This window comes from Octopus bimaculoides, chromosome 2 (genome assembly GCF_001194135.2).
Source record: "Octopus bimaculoides isolate UCB-OBI-ISO-001 chromosome 2, ASM119413v2, whole genome shotgun sequence".
NCBI lineage: Eukaryota > Metazoa > Mollusca > Cephalopoda > Octopoda > Octopodidae > Octopus > Octopus bimaculoides.
In genome coordinates, this window is record NC_068982.1 from 71436101 (window position 1) to 71443351 (window position 7251).

General features: G+C 35.8%; 1 long non-coding RNA gene across 1 annotated transcript; it reads left to right on the forward strand.

Annotated features, from left to right (window-relative positions):
• Positions 1–104: 104 nt before the first annotated feature.
• Positions 105–1488, forward strand: LOC128251434 (uncharacterized). Its single transcript, XR_008267124.1, has 2 exons — positions 105–840; positions 1211–1488. It is a non-coding gene; the product is annotated as an uncharacterized LOC128251434 (long non-coding RNA).
• The last annotated feature ends 5763 nt before the right edge of the window (positions 1489–7251 follow it).

The following is a 7251-nucleotide window of genomic DNA, read 5'->3' on the forward strand; positions in this document are numbered from 1 at the left end:
TATATATAATAAAATCTCGTTTAGCATCAGCACTTAGCATCTTGGGTGACATAATTGAAGTCCATTCTGTTGCAAAGCAATCGGGCCAGGTCTTTGGGTTTGAGGACACCTTCCGCTCTCTCCCTTGCATCAGTCTCAGAGGCTTTATAAAGTATCACCAAATTGCCCTTTCCTCTGATCTTCGTACACACAAACATACACATACATACATAGATATATACACGTACACGCTAATATACATATCCTCTAGTGCGCATGTGTGGCTATGGGTTTGTACATGATATATGTGTCCCCCCATTATTGTGATATTATGTCTATTTAGAACAGGCTGCAGCTGAAAGTGCCTCAGTTGGTAGGGAATCAGTTGTCCTTTATTAAACATTCAATCCTTATGGCTCAGAGCTCCCATAGACCTTTCACGTGAACTTACACATGTTCATAGCAAGTGAAATTAAATCTTAAAGTAGAAGGTTATTTGAAATTAAAAACGAAATAAGATCCACAAGTTAGCTTATAAGGCCAGTCAACTGGATTTTCAAGGTTTTTTTTTTGTTTTAGTATTTAATGATATTTTAACCGTTGAAAAACGCAAAGCATTTTGGGTGATTCGAAAACACCGGAAGTGAACAATTTTCGGTCCCTAATGAATGAGAAGTGATATATTTTCCTGTGGCTGCTGACCTTTTTTTGATCCAGTTGTTATGTTATTCATTGACTGAGCAGTCTCCTGGGAGAAGATGGTAACAGTAATGATAACAATAATCAGGTATACTGTATTTGATGGAAAGGAACATGGGTTCGATTCGCGACCATGGAATTAAAAACATGGACGAACCCAAGGTGTGTGTAAATTTTGTAAGCTGAAGGAAGACTTCCCAACTCGGTTTAATATTTCTTCACTGAAGCTTATACTTTACCAAAGCACACAAATTATGTGTCATATATAGATGTGTGGGTGTGTAAAATATTTTACGTTTCTGTGTGTGTATGGTATGTATATTACGTGTGTTTATTGAACGTTACTTTGGCGTATGTGTATGTATGCATGTGTGTGCAAGTAAAAGTGCATTTAACAATTCATTAAAATACTTACGAAGCCTTCCATATTTGTTTATTCGCAACTCCGTAAAAAACCCCAAAAAAACATCAATTTAAATTTACGATTTATTAACATACTGAACCCCATTCCAAATTTTGTATTTTTACTTAGAAAACTACTCACTTCCGCCAGTTATCATAAATAAATACCATTTCCATGATTCTCATAGCAGTCTTTTACCAAATTTACCCGATCCAGGTTGTAGTCGACATTTCACCTCCAAATGTCCCAAGATAAGAAAAAGCACCACCAGCTTCCTAGCCTACCTACAGTTATAAGGTCATCCACTCTACATGTTTTACTTTGTATGTAGACACGTCACCTCTTTCTATAAAGGGGCCATGATAAATTTTCAGTTCTTAAAATAAAATGTTTTTCATGTGTCCATTGCCTGTTTTACAACCTTTCTTTTTGTCGATAATTCTTAGTTTAGAAATATGAAGAACATTATATATATATATATAATGGCGGTTCCCTACCAAGCCACCGCCGACAGGCCGAAACTGGTTATATGTATATATTTATAAATGCATGGCAGTTCTTATACAAATTCTCTTGTATTATCGTTTGAACTCATATTTATTGCTGTGCAGCCATATTCAACAATTGTGACTACGTTCCAGTCCTTCATTTTTACTTTGTTTAAACTAGATGGCCATTACATTACGTACGTGGTCGAACTTAGCAGAATCTAGCTGCGGTTTCCTTGACGAGCTGCTTGCTGTTTATAAAATACCATAGAGTTTCTTTGTTGTAAATACATCATATTATCCCCTTTAAACCAATTTACTTTTATCTCTACACGTTTATATAAAAATTAGGACACAAATGTCACTATTAAAATGATGCTGTCTGAATGTCTTGAAACATTTTTTTGGAGCCAGCAGACAATGCACGATGTTGAAAGAATCGTGTATTGTCCTTACTACGCCTTACTAACTCTAATAGACTGCTATGATTGAACGAGCACTTTCTGGGTTATCATGGTTCTTAGCCCTCTTAAGACTAAAAGTGAAAAAAAAAAAAAGATAGATAAAAATCCTTTGTGAAACAATGCATTTTATTCCTATTGTCTAATGCTACTTCCAACTCCATACATAGATATAACAAGTTCTTAAGTGACCTTATTCTGAGACTTAATTCTAAGTAATAGTTATTTCTTGAGAATCAAATTGTGCTAGACATGCATTTGCCTTGTAATATATTTGTTTCTTTGAAGAAATTATTATGCCTTTGATTTTATTAGGGCCAATTTAAAGGTAATTGCGTTTCTTTAAGTTAGAAATAAAAGAAAAAAGAACCTTTCAACATCAAAGTGAATAATGTTCTTTAAACTAAATAAGACCTAGTTTGCTCTCTCTATAGAATATAGCACTCATCTTGTGAGTATAATAGTTTATTTGCTGAGCCTTTGATAACTAAAAAAAATTGGTTGTTGACAATCAGAAAGCATCATTGTTTCGGTGTGAAAAATGGTATTTTCTTGCTGCAGTCAGTTGAAACATTTTCTGCTCTTTTCAGAAAAGCCATGCTATTTGTCCTTATCTTAAGTAACACCTTTCAAATGATTTGCTTTGTCTCTGTGACAAATGGAATCATTGATACTTTCTGCTTCTCTGAACTTTTTATTTCCAATTGGTCTCATATGATTTAGTACATGTATTTTTTCGCCCTCTGTTATGTACTTTGTATCCTTTGAACCAAATTCTGTACTAAATTACACAACCCACTTTTAATTACGCAACCACATTTTTTTCGCCTCTTACATTTTGCAACTCTTGACAATGTACTTACAGTACTCTAACCCTATTATCAGGAAATCCGCAACCATCATTTTAACATTCGCTTTTCCATTCCTGTATGGATCAGATGTAATTTGTTGACACAGATGTTCTACACCTAGATGCTCTTGTCACCAACCCCCACCTGTTTCCAAATAAGGCAATATCTCCCCAAGTCCTTTGAACTTAAACAACACAATAGCTAGGCATGCTTTCACCAAAGATTGCAAATGAATGACAGCACTTGTATGACAGTCAAGTTTGTAGTTAGCTTGTGACATGAAGAGGAGACAAACACACATACGTATATACGTAAGTATATATGTATGTCTGCACGTCTACCAAATCCATTCACAAGGCTTTGGTTGGCCTGGGGTTGTAGTAGAGCTGTATTCTCTTTCCGTATTATTATGAGGTATTTAGGGGACCCAGCACCACCTTGCACCCTACCTCAAAATGTACACAAAGATATTAAAAATACTTTAGATACGCTCCAAATATTGCTATGGCCTTGATTAATATCTAAACAGAACCTCGTGTAAATACCAGTTTAACATTAGCTTTAATAGTCAATTTAGTGTAAACTGAAACGAGCCAAGGACTGAACTTCTACATGGTTGATAGCTCTACTAGAAATAGCAATCAAAGCTCTCATCACATCCTATAGTCTTCAAACTTCTTGCTGTCAACCTGCCTGAAACTACATCAGTTTCTGTGATAAAATCTTTCATATTAATTTAACTTTTGAACATCAGCTTAATGATAAAATTATTTCACTAAATTCTTCATTACTTTCAAAATTAATTGAAACAAAGGCAGTGTATTTCCACAGATGTACGGGCTTGGTCAAATTCTCCCATCCACTCATGTAAAACATGAAGTAGCCATGAATCTCCTCTACAAACTGTAAACCCTTTTCCTGCTTCCCCCCATCGTACTTTAATCTCTCAACGTCTTGCTTAAAGTGTCTAACCTATCTCTTATCCTTCCCTCTTCAAGGGAGCTCTTCAGTCTTGCAAAGTTACATGGTAGCCCATTGCTGGTGTCATGAAAGAAGCAACCAATACGCTCTGTAAAGTGGTTGGTGTTAGGAAGAAAATTAGGCCGTAGAAATCAAGCCAAAACTGTGACACTTGGACATGACGTCCTCTGACCTGTTAACTCTTGTCAAAACATCTAATTCACCTGCTAGCATGGAAAGCGGATGTAAAATGATGATGATGGTGATGAACAAGTTAAAAGATGAAAGACCTGTTGGGTAATTTCTCAATGAATTATGCTTGAATAGAAAGTGTGATGGTGACGGCTGAAATGCCTTTGATTACGCGTCTGCTTAATGAGTGCAACAAACATCAAACAACACTCCAGGCTATTTTGCGGTCTCACCACTCCCATTCTGAACTAAATACCGAAGTAAAAGAAGTTTAGTTTTGTAGTTAGAAAGAATAGCTCCCTTAGTCATTACGTCTCTTATTCCTTTAACGGTAAGGATGATAATAACGATAATGATGAGGACAGTAATAATAATATTCATAATATATCATTATTATTGTAATAGTGAAGATGATAATGATAATATATAATTATACTGTTGAAATTGAATTAAAAGGAATATTTGTTTGTCTTTGAGATTCCCAGGAAATAAAGCCAGTTCCGATTTACAGCTAAGATAACACTTGACGCTACTACTCATTGAAATGATGTAACTAAATCGTTATGGAAAAATGCCTGGCAGAGATTGGCGCCTGTTGTAAAGTCTGTAAATTGCTTAAAAGTTTGACTCCTGACTCAAAGGTAATTTTATTAATTTGATCCTAAATCTTCTTCAGGTTCCTAGAGAACTTAAAACGTGATGATATATTTTCTAGTATTCTTTGCAGCTGACCAGAATTCATAATCTTTCCGAAGGAAAATTCAGAGAAAAGAAATATATTGGTGTTTAGGCATAGAAACTAATTGAGTTGCAGAAGCAATTCAATGAGAAATAGTAGTATTTACACACATTGCTTTCAGCTTTGAGCACAAGGCCAGCAAGTTTTGAGGAGAGTACTGACCCCAGTACTCAGCTTGTACTTATTTTATCAATCCTGAAAGGACGTAAAACAAAGTTGACCTTAGTGGAATTTGAACTCAGAATGAGAATGTAAAGGTGGATGAAATGCTACCAAGCATTTTGCCTGGTGTGCTGACAATTCTACCACCTTGCTACCTTAACATTTGCATGTGTTGTCATCGTCATCATCATCATTTAACGTCTGATTTCCTGTGCTGGGATAGGTCAGATGAAACTTGTTAAGGCAGATTTTGTTTTTATAGCATAATGCTCTCCCTGTTGCAAACCTTCATCTGATTCCCAGTAAGTCTGTTAAAGAGTATGCCTAGCCCAACAGCCAGGGGTTAGTGTGCACGTGTAAGACGAGGGGAATACACAAACACAGGTCTGTCGTCTCGCTGAAATTTTACTGAGAACATATTCTTCGTGGTTAGATGATTCGGCATCTATTTCTAGCATATAGGAGTCCACTTTTGCTGGTCATTCCTCTTATTTGTGTATGTAATATAATTTTAATCTTCGGATTTTTAATATACTGGACCACTGGTTTTAATTGATTAATATCAATTTCTACCCTTATTATTAAATTCCATATATATATATATATATATATATATATATATATATATATATATGTGTGTGTGTGTTTGTGCACAGTTACTTAATCACATGGTATACACACAATGTGTTTTCCATGCTAGCATGGGTTGGACAATTCCTCAGGAGCTGATGAACCAGAGGACTGTACCAATGTCTACTTTGACATGACGTATATAATTGGATGCCCTTCTTCATGCCAACGACTTTACAGAAAGTACTGGGTGGTTTTTTACATAGCACCAGCACTATTGAATAACTCATGTAGTTATTACAGCTAGCCTTATTCTGTCTGTTAAGGATAACCTTTACAGAGGTTACCCCTTCACCATACTATTCTACATCTGAACGCAATTGCTGTTCTCCTAAAACAGGAAATATGTGAATTCATTGCCTGCATGAAAAGTGAAAGTTAAATGATTATATATATACATAAACATACACACATATACATGCATGTGTGTTTGTATATTATATGGCTCAGTGGTTAGAGCATTGGGCTCACAATCACGAGGTAGTGAGTTTGATTCCTGGATCAGGTTGTGTGTTGTGTTCTTGAGCAAGACACTTTTATTTAACATTGCTCCTGTTTACTCAGCTGTAGAAATGAGCTGTGACATCACTGGTGCCAAGCTGTATTGGCCTTTGCCTTTCCCTCAGATAAAATTGATGGCGTGGAGAGGGAAGGCTGGTATGCATGGGTGACTGCTGGTCTTCTATAAACAACCTTGCCCAGACCTGTGCCTTGGAGGGGAACTTTCTAGGTGCAATTCATGGCTGACGGGAGTTTTTTATATATATATATATATATTATACATAAATATACAGGCATACCTCACATCAGTTTTCAAAAATAATACACGGAAAAAAAAATCAAGTAAACTCATTTTACTCGACTTTACGTCTGTTCGCCACAAATATTGTAATCATAAAATGACTAGAAAACCATTAAAAGAACATGAAGTCAATGTTATTGTACAATAAATAAGAATGAAAGCATATAAGATCATATTAAAATACATTCAGTAAATGTTAAGATACACACCATAAAGTAGAGTAGCTTAGTGAACGAAATCATGAAATCAGCTGTGTTGTCTTATTTATCGGTCTTTCAGACTTCATATTGCACTAGTTCCAATATCTACCGTTAGGCTTCGTTGTCACTCGTGATTCCCGCGATTGCTTTGAATTTAGATTTGTTTACATCTGTTTATCGGCTGCTTTCTCCTTCTCATTCATTTGTGACTTTATTTTTTGCCCCCATGGCTCCTAAGGAAATTCATAGTGAAAGTGCTAAGCGTCATGCTATAATGCTGGAAGATAAACTTGCTATGATAAAACACCATGGAAAAAGTGAAGAAGTGGCAGCAATTGCACGATCTTTTGGGATGAATCGGACATCTGTATCGACGATTGTACATAATAAGGACAAGATTTTAGCACATGACAAATCTGAAGCCCCAGGGTAAATTCAGCCAAGCCTAGCTTAGAGACAAGTTAATTTGACTTAAGTTGTGTCTCCTGGAACCAATTAACGACATAGGGTGAGGTATGCCTATATATATATCTTTTAAGTTTTATTTGTTTTGGTCATTCGACTGTGGTCATACTGGGGCATGTCTGTGTTTGTACCCAACCACTGCTTGATAACTGATGTGTTTATGATCCCATAACTTAGCAGTTCAGCAAAAGAGACAGATAGAATAAGTACCAGGCTTCGA